General features: G+C 35.4%; 1 pseudogene; it reads left to right on the top strand.

The window, feature by feature from the left end:
• LOC131276770 (vomeronasal type-2 receptor 116-like) overlaps positions 1-7884 on the top strand; it is a 34870-nt pseudogene extending 26986 nt beyond the window's left edge.
• Positions 7885-13931: the final 6047 nt, after the last annotated feature.

Below are 13931 nucleotides of genomic sequence, written 5' to 3'. Positions count from 1 at the left end.
ATATCCTGCCATAACCACTGAATGTACTGGGGGGAGAGTGTAAACTACAATGTAGACTCTAATCCACATGGTGCAGCAATACTCCAAAATGTATTCACCAAATGCAGTGAATGTGCTACACTGATGAAAGATGTTTGTTGACGTAGGAGTAGTGGTGTATTGGGGTGTTGGGTATGTGGGAATCTCATATTTTTTAAGGTAACATTCTATGTGATCTATGTATCTTAAAAACAAAAGACAATTTAATAAAAAATAAAATAAATAAAAAATAATACATTGTTTAATATTCATCAGGGCTGATTTTGTGCTTCTGACCAATCTTCTTTCTCATACCGGCTCTTTCACGACTACCTTTAGCTTGCTTTTGGCCTCTATGACCCACAACTGAGTGATGATGGCAAGCGGTCATCTCTTTATCAGATGGCCCCCAAGGACACAACTCTGGCCCTTGCAATGGTCTCAGTGATGCTCCATTTCAGCTGGAACTGGGTGGGACTAGTCATCTCAGAAGACAAGAGAGGTGTGAAGTTTCTTTGGGACTTCAGGGCAGAAATGGACAAAAATGGAGTCTGTGCAGCCTTCTTGGAAACGATCCCTGTCACTGAGAGGGCATATTCTTCAAAACACTGGCAATATCATTTCCAGATCAGAAAATCAGCAGTGAATGTGACTGTCATTTACGGTGACTCCGACTCTCTAATGGGATTGAGCTTTTGGAGATGGAGACTCTTAGTTTTAGGGAAAGTTTGGGTTACAACCTCACAGTGGGATTTTACCACCAGTGAGAGAAACTTTATAGTTGACTCACTCCATGGGGCCGTCATTTTTTCACACCACACTGCTGATATGCCTGGTTTCAAAACTTTCATCCAGACAGTTAAACCTTCAAAATACCCGGAAGACTTTTACCTCACTAAATTGTGGTACGTCTCTTTTGATTGCTTGGTTTCTGAATCTGACTGTAACACTCTGGAGAATTGTCCTCCCAATGCATCCCTGGAGTTGTTGCCTTGGTGGCTATTTGACAAGGACATGAATGAAGGAAGTTATAATGTTTATAATGCAGTGTATGCTGTGGCTCAGAGCCTTCATGAAATTCTTCTTCAACGAGTAGAAATACAGTCAGTGGAAAATGGATTTGGACTGGTGGCTTACCCTTGCCAGGTAATACCTCTTCCATTGAATAGCATGTGTATTTCACAACATGTCATAATCATAAATTTCTTGGAATGCAGCATATGCTCAAGTCAGGAAGTTTAGGGCTGTCTCTTGAAAAGTGCAAGAGATGATTTGCTTGTTCACTGTCTAAGAAGTAAATCTAGCCCTATGCAGAAATGGTAACGAACAAGAAGGTGCCAATGGCAGGGAGGAAAGGAGTTATTAGTCAATGGCAATGCTTCTTGTTACTAAGGCCCTCAACATTCTGCCCACTTAAAGTTTTAATATAAAATACCTAGACCTCTTCCATTGAACAATTGCATGACAGCAGGGACAAACTAGTTTTTGAATTAGCTTTAGGCACTTTGTTAGATACTGTATATAAATTATATCATTTAATTCTGCAAGCTCTTCAGATATTGATGACCTTCCTTGGGGAGAATTCAGTTAGCAATTGAGAGTGTTTAGATATGATTCTTCTAATAAGGTTTGTCTGTATCCCACACTCACAGATTGTTTTGATCTCATTGTACTTGAAGTTTTCCCCTGAAACTTAATATTTTATGCTATGAAATTTTAGTTCTCCTTAAGGTTTCTTTTTTTTTTTTACTTAATTGAATGTTAATAATAAAATTGCCTTAGGAAGTAGGGATGACAGAGAATCAGGGATGTTCCGACCTCGGTGATCTGTCCTTGATCAGAGGACACACTTCCTCACAGGTGTGTCTCTTTTAGCTGCACCCATTTCTGAAGAACATCCATTTAACAATCCTGCTGGTGACCCAGTGTATTTTGATGATGAAAGGAAACTGGAAGCCAGTTATGACATTCTCAACTTTTGGAATTTTCCAGAAGGTTTTGGACTTAAAGTTAAAGTAGGACATTTCGACTCAGGTGTGCCATGGGATCAACAATTGTCTATATCTGAGGAGGTGATAGAATGGGCCACAGGATTTTCCGAGGTGGGTAGGATCCAATTACCATGCATAGTATTACACCAAAATAACAAAAATCTTGTCATGGAGGTTTTCATAGTCAAGTTTCTCTAAGGAAACAGAATCAACAGGAGGTATCTGTTAATAGAAAGCGATTTAATAAAATTCTCTCATGTGACCACGGGGATGGCCTAGTCTAGATTCTGCAGGCAGGCTGAAAACAGGGGCTCCAATGAAGGTCCCATGAAGGCCCTTGATCAGTTCCCAGGAGACGTTGCCTGTCCAAACAGGAGCTGGGAAATTCTCTCCAAATCCTGAAATCAATTCCTGTTTTAAGTTAGTCATCTGATTGTATAAAACCTCATTCATTGCTGACAGAAATCTCCCTGGTCAATTGTACATGTAACCAGCCATTTATGCAGTTTATTACATGATGACTAATGTTCATAAATATCCTTTATAACAATTAGCCCAGAGTTTACTGGACCAAACACTGACCATGTTAACACATTAACCTAACCAACACAGAGACTGTCTACCCTCCTTGCTGCTGAGTAAATAAACAAATTATTAGTTTAACCAGTTACCTTTTCACTTGATAATTTTTCTCACCTACAGTCCTAAAGATGGAAAAAGAAAACATTTATTTAAAGATACATATCTAAATTATTATATTTCATATCATGTAATAAACCTGATATCTTACTAATTAATTTGACTTAGGTATTTGAAATTTAAATTTGTTGGTGTTCCAATACCCCAACATTCTAAATACTGGTGAATTAAAGTTTCCCTGTTAAGAGCATGTATCTAATTTCTTCCCAGACTCCCAAATCTGTATGCAGTGAGGAGTGTTCTCCTGGATTCAGGAAAACCTTTCAGGAGGGAAAGGCTGCCTGTTGTTTTCTTTTCACCCCCTGCCCAGAGAATGAGATTTCCAATGAGACAGGTAAGTTTATGCCCACAAAAAAGTCCCCAACTCTCCTTTATATACCCAATTCATACAAGGTATTAGAAAGAATCTGGAGGACAACTACAGAAACAAAATTCGTCCTTCCTTTGTATAGTAATTTCATTTTTACAATAAAAAATATTTCCCTTTGAAATGACACCAATTCTCTGCCCAGAACTAGCTTATTTGAGTCATTGTTCAGACACATGTAAGGCCAAATAGTCTCTAGGAATCCCTTTTGTTGATGCCACCAAATTAATACACCTTTCCTCCCTCTCTTGGAATTTAATACATGGTGTTACAAGTACCTGATTTCCGTATTGAGTGAAAGCTTGTTTAGATTATATTTAAGTAATGTGTTTAGACCTTCCTCAGTTTCTGTGCCTAAAACTGTTTATGACACAGAGCAGATGCTCAGAATGTTTGGGAATGATTTTAGAAATATTTATTTCTATTGTGTACAAATGAGGATGACTTAACTTACCCTTGATGAGGAGTTTTAGTTTTCGCTCTCCTCAAATTCCCAGGTAACTGGGGAGAAAACATAGAGTTTTTTTCTCCATGCTTAAAGCACACAGTGAATGTTTGAACAGGAACCTATTGACCTGTACCTTCATTGGGAGGACGGGTCTCATGGGTTCTTCAGAGAGGAAGGAAATTAGTATTATGTAAAATGAGTCAAGTGAGGAATAAAATCTTGGCCAAATTATTATAAATGAAGAAAAAGAAACCATCACTGCATATAATATTCAGAGATTCAGAGTACCCAAAAGAGTTTAATGTGACAAGATTACACAGAATATTGAGGATGGGGTTTGAGATATGATGTAGAATAGACTTTAATATTCTTTTCATTATATAATTAACATCTTGAAATTATTCATATTCATGATATTAAATTATAGAATCACTTCAGTGGTGGTAAATTTTTAAGTTTTTTTGGTGATTAATATGCAATTTAATTCCCTGAAATGGTTACTATTGTTTCAGTTTTTTGAGACATGTTGTTCTGATGATATAACCTGGCATTTAGTCAACTTGGGAAAATGCTTCATGTACACATTGGTTATAAGGCAAGTTTGAGTAAATGCTCCATGTGCATATGTAAAAGAATAGTATATCCACAAAGTCAATTCCCACACATCTGGAGATTAAGAAATACACTATTAAATAACCCATGGTTTAAAGTAAATAGTACAAAAGGATTTATGAAATGTTTAAAATTGAAATTGACACATTTCATGTCTAATATGATAGGGTTAAAGGTATCCTCAGAGAATAATGTTTAACATTAAATTTTATATTCCTATGTGTGTATTATTAGTATGCATATTTAAATGTAAAAAATCGGATTTTTACATATCACAAACTAAAATAATAACATTAGAGTAAACATAAATAAAGGGGAAGATTGAAAATAATAAGTATAAAAAGAAAATGTAATAAAAGACAAATATGAAAGGATAAAACTCAAAGCTAAATCTAATGAAAGACAAACTGTTAGATAATGATAAATTGATAGAATAATGAATTCAGAAAAATTGCTAAATAAATAATGAAAATACTTAAAAGTGGGAAATATGTACAGAAATATTAACTCATAAAAGGATAGTAAAATAACTTCATACCAAAATATTTGAAAAATAAAATGAAAATCTCAAATTCCCACAAAAATAAGTTACTATAACTGTCCCATGAAAAATGGAAAATCTGAAAATATTCATATCTACTTAGGATATTAAACCATAGTTTAAAGTGATATATCTAGTAAAAAAAATTGGGAGACCAATGACTTCACTGAAAAATGCAACCAAACTTTCAAGGAAAAAATAATCCTTATCTACTCAAACTTTTCCAGATATTAGGAAAATCTGGAAAAACTGCACATTTAATTTTATGAGAAAGCTTAACTTTGGTACCAAAGTCTGATAACATTGTTGTAAGAAATAAAATTAATGGGTCACTTTTTCTCTTGAGCCTAAACTCATATTTGCTGAAAAGAAAAGCTGCAATCCAAATCCAGCTGTGTAACATAAAGAGTTTATTGTGAAGAGGTTTGTTTTATGCAAAAAACATCAGTTCATGAGCACCTCGAAAAGAAGAAAATATCATTTCAAAAAAATTCAGGAAAACATTGAATAAAATTGAGCATCCATTCATTATTTAAAAACAAACAAAACCATTGCTTACCAAATTAGAAATAGAAGGGAACAACCAACGTTGGATAAAATGTGTAAAATAGATCTAGACAGTGAGAAGTCATTCCTAGCATGTATAGAGTGCTTTTAGTAAAGCACAAGAGAGAGAAAATACAGCAATAAAAAGGGCATGGCCTGAGCACAAGCTCTTTCCTTAAAAACATCTTGAAATGTGCAATGCACATATGAGCTAGTGTTCAGATTAATTACTCACCAAGAAATTCCAACGAAAATTCGTAGTGAAAATCTCAAAACATCCCCCATAATAGCAAAAATTAAACAATTTCCATGTCAAGGGTCTAAGAGAACATGGTCCAACTGGAATGAATGTTGATTGATAGAATTTAAACTGGTGTAACTAGTTGGAAAAGTAGATGGTATTATTTACAAAGATGAATATTTATATAGCATATGACTTAGTAATGGAGCATTGTATTTGTACTAAGTATCTAAAGATGCTCAGAGCAGCATTATTGATAATAATCAAAGTGCATAAATATCTATCACCAGTAAATTGTGTAAATAAAATATGATATATTAATGTAATTGAAATCTATCCAGCAGTATAAGTGAATAGTTTTTACTACTTCACACCCCAAAAAGATAACTATATTTTTAAAATATAAAATAACTATTGTTTGGGAGTAATAATAGAAATTGGAATTCTAATGCCCTGTTTGTGGGAATGCAATTGAGTTCAGCCACTGTGGAAAGCATCGTTAAAATAAATCGTTTAAAATTTAAAAATAGAATCACCACATGACCTGGCAATCCACTTCTAGGTTTATATTAAATGTGAAAAGAGGTTCTCAAAATGATAATTGTGCACAATGTTTATAGCAGCATTATTCACAATACAAACATGTGGAAATAACGCAAGTGTCCATCAAGAGCTAAATTGATAAAATATGGGACATACACACCACAGTACATTATTTGTCAACAAATAAAAAATGAATTTCTGAGATATGAGGCTAATTAAAAGAAACTTGTAAACATTACACCCCTGAAATGTGAAAGTTAAAAAAAGAAAAAATATTGTACAATATCTTATAAGAGAGGTCTATAAGTACCAAATCTCCAAGTCAGGAAGTTGAGTAGACGTTACTAGCAGATGGGTGCAGAGTTGAAGAGAAAATGAAGGTTTATCAGACTAGAAGTGTTAGTAAAAAGAAAACGTATCTGCATACTGTAACGTAGAAGAATATCATAAAAATAGTATTGAGTAAAATGACCCAAGCAGAAGTAATCTATGTTAGAAATCAGCAAGGTCGCATCTTCGAAGATGTGGGAGATGTAATTATTTGAAGAAGTTAGGAAAGGAGCTTCAGATGGGCTGCTTAGTTCCAGTTTTTGGCCTTTATGTTGTTACCCATGTGTTTCCTTCCTAATAATTCATTAGTCATGCAATTATAATATGTGCCCTTTATGAGTATATGTTATCCACCAGTGAATATAGTTTTAAGAAGAACTGAATGAAAAGTCAACAGTGAAAGAAAAGAGCAACTCCTATCCAATTGAAGGTTTGAATGTCAAAAGAAGGTCAGAGCTCTAAGAGAAAGTTTGAGGGAAGAAAAATAGACAGATTATAACACACTTTCTTAAAGTCAATGCAAGTTGACAAAACTGGATAAAAGTGTCCAATGTGTTTCTTTTAGGGACATATAAATAAGTTATAATTACTGATCATGCGCTGATGACACATTGCTTTTCTCACCAGATATGGATGAGTGTGTGAAGTGTCCAGATCATCAGTATGCAAACAGTGAGAGAAATCACTGCCTCCAAAAAGCTGTGACCTTCCTGGCTTATGGAGACCCTTTGGGGATGGCTCTGGTCTGCACAGCTCTTTTCTTCTCATTCCTCACTGCTGTTATTCTTGGGGTATTTGTGAAGCACAGAGACACTCCCATAGTCAAAGCCAATAACAGGATCCTCAGCTACATCCTGCTCATCTCCCTCAAGCTCTGCTTCCTCTGCTCCTTACTCTTCATTGGTTGCCCAACCACAGCCATCTGCATCCTCCAACAAATCACATTTGGAATTGTGTTTACTGTGGCTGTGTCCACTGTTTTGGCCAAAACAATCAGTGATACTGGCATTCAAAGTCACTGCTCCAGGGAGAAGGATGAGATAGTGGCTGATTTCAGGGGTACCTAACTTTGTTATTCCCTTTTGCTGCCTGATTCAGATGACACTCTGTGGCATTTGGCTGGGAACCTCTCCCCCATTCGTTGATAAAGATCCACATTCTGAGACTGGTTATATCATCATCGAGTGCAATAAGGGCTCAGCCACTGCCTTCTACTGTGTCCTGGGATACCTGGGCTGCTTGGCCATTGTGAGCTTCATTGTAGCTTTCATGGCCAGGAACCTGCCTGACACCTTTAATGAAGCCAAGTTCTTGACCTTCAGCATGTTGGTGTTCTGCAGTGTTTGGGTCACTTTCCTCCCTGTCCACCACAGCACCAAGGGGAAGGTCATGGCAGCTGTGGAGATCTTCTCCATCTTGGCTTCCAGTGCTGGATTACTAGGCTGCATCTTTGCTCCAAAGTGCTATATTATTTTCTTAAGGCCAGATAGGAATACACACCATGGGTTATGGAATAAAACACATTCTGGGGACAGTAAGTCTTCTTAAGTTTTATCTCATTTGGTTCCTAAAACAAATAGGGAGACTGATGAAAATCTATTCCATGTTTGCATTCAGGTATTAGATAAAAATATAATATAATTTGCCATCAATTAACAATGAACTTCCTACATTCTCTCAAAGTGTTCAGGAACACATCTTTCAGCCATCTAAATTTTTTATTTTAAATAACATTTCTGCTTCCTTATATCAAATACACTCATGAAGACGGGTACTCTGCATTCATTTTGTGTGTAATAACCAAATTTACACATATTCTCCCACTTTGTTTTGCACTTCTGTTTTCCTAATTTCCCTTATAAACACTATCAACATTTCCTTTCTTTCATCTCTTTATGGTAGTCTTAGTGATCCAATACCATTTATGGACTATTCCTTATTAGCTCCCAGATTTCCATGACCAGATTTTAAGAATAATAGATTCTTATATATAAAGAACTCATTTTTCTGAACTTCCTAATGTATTTATTTGACTTTTCCCCTCTTGAACAAATGCCACAATGTTTTGCTATGCTCTATATGATTACAACTTTCATTTTATACTTGATAGTACATTTCCTTCCTAATTACTGCACCATTTCTGGATTTGTTGGAGAGAATAACCTCAATATGTCTAAGCGACACAAAAGCGTGTCTGGCAGAAATGCTGATTGTAGGGAAGATGATCTAAAAGAGAAGGAATTTGTGTTCTCCTTTCTAGCTTCTATATATTCCAGGTCTGATCATATAGAGAATGCAGGAAGCTTTATGTGCTGAGCATTAGATTCTGAAATGCAGTGTTTTTAATGTTTTACTCTGATTTCAAGAAATAATCATGGCATATTATTCCATTTTATTAGTTGTAAAACATATGATGTACTATGTTCACTTTGCAATTCATAATCTTACTTAAATTAGGGGTCCTAATTGAGAACATATTTTAGAGATGATTTCTAAGAATATCTGACATTTTTTTCTGAGAAAATAACATATTCTTCTTTTCTGATTATTGAGAATTGAATTACTTACTAGTATCAAGTAACTCAGAATCAAATTTTATTCTCAGCCTTAGCTATTATATCAAAGAATTTGAATCATTTTCCATCCCATTGTGTTGAATTTCTCTTTCTCTTTTATTAGCCAAGTATGTAAATTTTCTTGAAAAGAATGGAGAAAAGGAGGAAAGAGAAAGTCAGAAAGAAAGTGAGAAAGGAAGGGAGAGAGGGAGGGTGGGAGGGAGGGAGGAAGGAAGGAGGTAAGGAAGTAAGAAAGGAAGGAAGGAGAGAAGGAAGGAAGGAGGGAAGGAGGGAAGGAAGGAAGGAAGGAGGGAGGGAAGGAAGGAGGGAAGGAAGGAGGGAAGGAGGGAAGGAAGGAAGGAAGGAGGGAGGGAGGGAGGGAGGAAGGGAGGGAGGCAGGGAGGGAGGGAGGCAGGGAGGGAGGGTATGTAGGGTAAGAACTCTTGTAAATAAAGTCAAATTCATTTTGGAGATGCAACTTTCTGCCCAATGGAAATACAGTGGTAATGATGACTTTCAAGATCCTTTCATCTTACTCAGATTGTTCATTTTCAAATAGCCTTTTTCAAGATATGCATCTCTGAGATTTCACATAAATGTAATGGGCCTGTTTTATAAGCCTAGACCCTATTTGGTCTTTGAAAATTCTCTTAATCTCCTAAACTTCAATATAATACCTCCTGTCATGCTTATCTAATATAAAGTGCTATGTGGATCAAACAAATTGATGACTGCCTTTTGAAGTGAGGTTCTTTGAAAAAGTCGTATGGGGTAATTTTTCAAATTTACATAAATACTGCTTTATGAGAAAAAATGCAACTGGAAGAGGAAGGACAAGCACTAAAATTAATTAAGTACTGTGCTGTATACTTCCTGTTTGCCCATCTGCATCCATTCTCCAGCCTTCTCCTTCAGGAAATCAGGATGGGAAAAAAACAACTCCTTAAGTAAGGAGGAATGGTGTTGGTACCTAAGACTGTTTGTGTTTATTTTCTTTCATTTGACCTTTGGACATGGCTTGTCAGAAGCTATAATAAAATACTATTAGATTTGGGTTGGAAATATATTTAAGTTAGCGATTAATTTTGGGAAAGTTCATATATTTGCAACGGGCAATTTGTCTCTCTCAGGGATTGGCTATCTCTTTCCATTCTCTCCTCTACTCATCATCATTCATTGATAATTTAGGTATATATGTGTATTTTGCATAAATATATATATAATTACATATAAGGATAATAAATTCTCCTATTTGTTGTAGGTATTATTATCTTTTTATCTCTGCTACATTTTCAAAGGTTATTCATATTGTATAAAAAAAGTATTATTTCTCTTACTTCTTAGTTCATATATTTTTTTCGGCAACTTCACATTTCTTTTTCTTTCCAATTCTTTATCTCTCTTATTTCTTTATTTGTTTAATATGATGTGTACTCTTAGAGTTGCTCATGGAACTCCATCTTTTTCTCATGTCTTAATTGGGAAATTTGTCAAAGTTTTCATGATCACCTACGGTGTTTGTGGCAAATTGTTTTATCATAACCATTTAAGATAAAAAACTATTTCTTTCATTCTAGATTGTTCAGAAGTTTATAATGATTTGGACAATATATTTTGACTTTTCTCACAGTGTATATTTTTTCCTTTACCTGTTAACTTAAAAAATTTCATTAATAAGACTTAATATGAATTATTGTGAAAAACTTTAATGGGCCATTCTGTGATGTTCTTCTATTAGACTGAAGTAAATTTGCTTGAAGAGTTATTACACGTGTTTAAATTTACATTAGCCTATAAATTTTTCTTTCTAGTGTTATCCTTATTGGATTCTTAAGCATACAAATGAGAATAAAAATGTTTGTTAAATGAATGGATGGAAGAAATGACTGGATAGAGGGATGGATGAATGGAGAGAGAGTCAAAGGGAAAAAGTTGGAATGATCTGATGGATGAATAAATGGAGGGAAAGATGGAAGGAGAGAGGAACGGACAAAGGACTACATAGAGGAATAGAAGGAGATTAGTACAATTGATAAATAGAGAGACTGAATGAAGATAGAGTGAGATGATAACACTGAATGGGTGAGCAAATAGAGAATGAAGATACAGAATATCTAAAATAAAATCAGTCTAACTCTTGACTGTCTTTATAAAGATAGACCCTGTGATGTTCTCATACATTCTATCATAATTATATAAAGTCACTGCATAACTTGTATCTCTTTTGGTTTCAAACAGTAGAACACAGAACTTAAATTTGCTTGAGCAGAAGAATGAAGTCGATTGCATATATAAATTATATCTTCTCCATCAATCTTGAAATGTACTTACTCCCATTGCTAAAATTGGGTCACATGCTCATTTTTGACCCATGGACTGCACTAGGTGGAAAGGAATATTCTAATAGTTTAAGACAAAAGAGCTGATGCCCGGTGTGTAGGTCAGTTTGATAGCACCCAATCACATATTTTCTTCACAATGAGAAAGAAAAAATTCCCTCAAAATCTGGGGTTTTAGAATTGGAATAAGACTCACCTAGATATTGGGAGCTAGTCAACCATTTTTAAAAGCAGATACATTATTTCATTTTAAAATTCCAACCATGGTGTTAATACCTATATGTTAATTGAACTGAAATGTTGTTGAAGAGCATGTCTGCATGTATCATATTATATCACACCCACAAATGAAACAACTTGTCTGTTTCATTAAGAACAAATCCTTATGGCAATAAGAGCTAAAAACAAAACAAAGAGCACTGTGTAAAATAAAGTGTTCACAGTCTAGGAGAAAATACTCTTAATACATATACCTGGAAAACTCCCTGATGCATTAATATATGCTGAATACCTCCAAACAGCCCACATCAGAAATGGACAAAAATTGAACAAATTTGCAATTTATCATATAAAATGACCAATAATACTTATAAAGGAGCTTAATATATTAAAAGCCTTGATGATCACAATATATTCTAACCCACTAGAATGACTAAAAGTGAAATCTTTTCCTTTTCAAACTGAAGAAATGAACCAGGTGATGACAATGAACAGCTTATAATTTTTAGACTGATCTATTACTTCTTTTTTCAAACGAATTGACTGTTTCATCCATCTCCATATGTGAGTTTCTGGGAAGAGAATAAAGAGAATTAAAAATGAAAGAGTAAAATGATATCTGAAATCACCTGGTAAACTTCTAAGATTCTCAGCAAGTATGGAGTCCAGGGAATATTTTAGTGTATTTCCTCCTATATTTTATGTATTTATTTTATTTCCAGCAAGTATCAGGAACACTGGTCTGAATCTGAGCATAAGGATGCTGTAATCTGTACCCTTTGTCTTAGAGATGAGGTAACTGGTCCCCAAACCACAGCAAATTAGTTGTGGGAACAGTAAGCAATATCCACTCTTAAGGGAAATTTATTTATTTATCCCTTCATTTTTCCTTCATCATCATCATCAGTAAGAAGAGGTGGTTCAAAAGCTCTTATCACTTTCTTCATGTACTATTTTGCCTATACCAAAATGATAAGCTATATTCTTTTGAGTACTGTTGTACAACGTGTTCCACAATGTGCAAAATGTTTTCTATGGGGGAAAAATACAGAACTTAAAAAATTAGGGCTTTTGTAAAATTCATAAATCATAAGCAAATATGTTCAAAGTCACTGTAAATTTAGAGCAAAGCATCCTGTCTGACACCCCTGGGGAAATTGTGAACCACTTATCAAAGATATTCATCTCTGTTTCTATAAATCCAGGATTTGGACTCAGACAGAAATGAATAATCCCAGAAATGAAAAATCATTCTAGTATAGATAGTGCATGGATAAGCACTCCAACACTCCTAGTACTGGAGGTTGTCACAGTCGAGATACAGACTAAGCTAATAAATAAGCATTAATTAGTTTCTGCACCAAGAGCCAGAGCAAGACCCCATCACTACCGGTAGGGTGATCAACTACAGGCAGAAATTTGTAGCTCATCAACCCGGCTTGGACTGGGTGAGTAAGTTGTCTTACGACATGAGTGTGGGTGGTGGAGGTGGCCAGTGTAAAGCTCTCAGATTTATTCATTTTAGGTATCATCTTTTTTTTTTTTTTTTAGATTTATTTATTTATTTATTTATTCATTCATTTATTTATTTATTTTTCCCCACGCACACACACCCCCACCCCGGTTGTCTGTTTTCTGTTTCTATGTGCTGCATCTTTTTTTGTCCGCTTCTGTTGTCGTCAGTGGCACAGGAATCTCTGTTTCTTTTCGCTGCCTCATCTTGCTGTGTCCGATCTCCGTGTGTGCGGCACCATTCCTGGGCAGGCTGCACTTTCTTTCACGCTGGGTAGCTCTCCTTACGGGGCGCACTCCTTGTGCGTGGGGCTCCCCGATGAAAGGGGACACCCCTGCGTGGCGCAGCACTCCTTGCACGCATCAGCACTGTGCGTGGGTCAGCTCCACAGGGGACAAGGAGGCCCGGAGTTTGAACCGCAGACTTCCCATGTGGTGGGCAGACGCCCTATCCACTGGGCCAAGTCTGCTTCCCTAGGTATCATCTTATCCTCTTTTGTACACCTCTCTCACCTGAAACATTTTTAAATTAATACATTTGCTTAATAAAAATTATTAAAATGGAAGCTGCGATCAGATTTCTTTTGAGTCTAATTTAAGTGAACATTATTTTACTCCCAATACAGTATTATTGAACTATGAGTTATCCCTCTCAAAAGTGAAATTATGAGTACAAATCCCCAAATCTTCAGAGGAAATGTTTTCTATGCACATGGCCTGGTGAATAATAGACATCAATATATTAGTGGAATAAATTTGTGAATGTGTAATAATTTGTTATGTGTGCATGTCATTTTGAGTACATACTTTCCTTCATTTACTTAACATATATGATATTAGTATCTTTAAAGTATTGTGTTTTGTGTGTATATATATATGTGAACACAATAGGTCCTCAAGCTGTCCTCATGAATCTAGTTGAAAAGATGATTAGATGGCATTGGACTGTGACAGGAAATTGAGGGTGCAG

Source organism: Dasypus novemcinctus, chromosome 30 (assembly GCF_030445035.2).
Source record: "Dasypus novemcinctus isolate mDasNov1 chromosome 30, mDasNov1.1.hap2, whole genome shotgun sequence".
NCBI lineage: Eukaryota > Metazoa > Chordata > Mammalia > Cingulata > Dasypodidae > Dasypus > Dasypus novemcinctus.
This window is presented reverse-complemented; position numbering and strand designations above follow the sequence as displayed.